The sequence below is a fragment of the Paralichthys olivaceus genome, chromosome 6, assembly GCF_024713975.1.
Source record: "Paralichthys olivaceus isolate ysfri-2021 chromosome 6, ASM2471397v2, whole genome shotgun sequence".
NCBI lineage: Eukaryota > Metazoa > Chordata > Actinopteri > Pleuronectiformes > Paralichthyidae > Paralichthys > Paralichthys olivaceus.
Genome location: NC_091098.1, coordinates 20,235,382 through 20,237,821, shown reverse-complemented (window position 1 = coordinate 20,237,821; position 2,440 = coordinate 20,235,382).

The following is a 2,440-nucleotide window of genomic DNA, read 5'->3' as shown; positions in this document are numbered from 1 at the left end:
TTCCCATGGTGTGCCCCCCCCCCCCCCCCCATGGAGCCACAGTGCCTTCACCTTCGCTGGTTTACTTTAAAGACTTTCTCTTATAGCAATGCACCAATGTAATTACAGAGGACATCTGAATCTACAAGAAAAAAAAAAGTCCACGACATAGGTTGGGTATCAGCTACAAGTGAAGTTTATTACAACAGAACACCATTATCAGTGGATTTCAAAAGACTCGTCTGGCCTTTTTGCTGGAATTCCTGCAGAAATAGCTCAGTGTAATAACATGATGTGTGAGGATGATTCAACATTTACTGGAACAAAGAGATACTGCACCGACACATACAATTTGTCAGTGTAGATCACCTCACATACCACCTCTGAGATCTAACAAAGGCTACAACAGACGCTGTGTCCACCTGTTTAAACAAAAACAGAAGAGCAGGACAATGCATCACACAATGGACAGATAACATTAACATGCGCTGCATTAGCAGGCCCAAGAAGACAATGATGTCACGATCACAATTAATTTTAATGAAACCTCTGAAGACTGTTAAGTCTGTGGCATCATCAAAAGAACTGAGGCAAGAATGACTTCACTCTGCTCGGAGGAACAAATAATAAACACTGCGTATTTCAACTTTAAACTTTAATTCAATATTCCTTGTGTGAAATAGAGAAAGCGCCCATTAGGTAGATTATCATAGGACAGGATTGCAGTCAGTGGACTTGGGCAATTACTAGTGGCATAAGTCACCATTCAAACATGCATGAATGAGAAATTACAACAGTGTGGGGTGCAATTACCTCTCCCAAATCAGTGCGTGTCAGATGACATTATCTCGCAGGCTGAGAGCCATTACTGCACTCAGGCTTTCTCGCCCCAGAGGAGTAAGAGGAGGTCAACTACTGTGGAGGGAACCGGCCATTCGGTCTCTGCCTGCTGCATTAGGACATCTCTCTGGACTCACGCGGCCTCAAAGGCTCCAAACCTTCGAGGCACGAGGCACTTAAGGATTTATTTCTGAGTTTTATTACAGCGATGACTTTAATTAATAACGAGTGTGCTGAAAGTACACAATTCACAAATGAAAGAAGCATCCATATGTGTTGAAATGGCACAAGAGATGAGATACCTCTGAAGTGGTTGCCAAATTGTCCAGAGCTTTGGGACCGACTGCAGTTGGTCAACAGTAACTGTGTGTTGTGTAATCTTTGTCCTTTGTACAACATCTGTGGATCTCATGTCATATTTGAATTCCTCTGATCAGCAGCTGACGGGTGGATATTAGGTGCAGAATAGCAGGGCAGGGCAGCACCGAAGAGTGACAACAGCTTCTCCAAGGATTAGTCAGTTACAAGGCCACTTAGCTCATGTGTGCAGGTTATTATTACCTCATCCAAGGAGGTTATGGCTTGGTCTGCAGTTGTTTGTTTGTTTGCAAGCAGGATTACGCAAAAACTATGTAACCTATTATGTAAAAACTACGTAACCTATTTCATTGAAATTTTGTGGAGCGGTGGGACACAAACCAAAAGAAGAACTCATTAAATTTTGGTGCAGATCTGGATCAAGGGACAGATCCAGTATTCATTTTTTTTAATAGTTTTGTTGATTTCTCAGAGAATAATACTAGACATGTTAAGTAGACTGAAACACGTGGAAGGATATGGTACGGGTCAGGGAAGAACCCATTAAATGGTAGCACGGATCTGGATCATTATTGATGGGAAAAAAGTCATTTTTGAGAGTGCAATTTGATGCAGATTCAAATAAAAGATCAAGAAGTGAATTTGAAATTGCTTTCAGAAGAGGCCTTGGTGGAGGTATGTGTGAATGACATTTTTGTTTCTGTATGAATCTGCACTCCCTAATCCGATATCTAATTTAAATTGGACATGCATATGTAAAATAGGATCTTCACACCGTGTGACTTGTGCAGTTGTGCGTGAATTTGATAATAGAGATCAGGCAGAGCTGATAATGGGACCATGGACTCATCTCTGTCATTGATTAGTCAAGGGAGACCCCTGAAACAAAGTGGCCAATGGTCCCACTGCCCCTTCCGCCTGTCTGATCAGTGGATGAATAGCCTCTGAGGCAGCTGTTGTCTGTATTTATCCTCACTAGCATCTCAATGAAGATAGATTAAATACACTTTGGGATTGGGAAAAGATTAAATTCAGTTTGTTTTGAGGAGGCACTTGTGGAAGTGTAATTAACCCATCCAAAAGCTCAGTTGATCACAGACATGCTGGTGTGATGCTTAATGATGCCTGTATGAGTTTGGTTTATTAGTCTGGCTTGTTGGCACCTCCTGCAGTTAACAATTGGCACCTAATGTGAAGCTGTGAATATGTAAGTATACTGAGCTCAAACAGTAATAATAGTAAATATCCAGTGAGTACAGTTTAAATAATGTGATTTCCATGCTGTTGTAATAGTCCTAAAAGA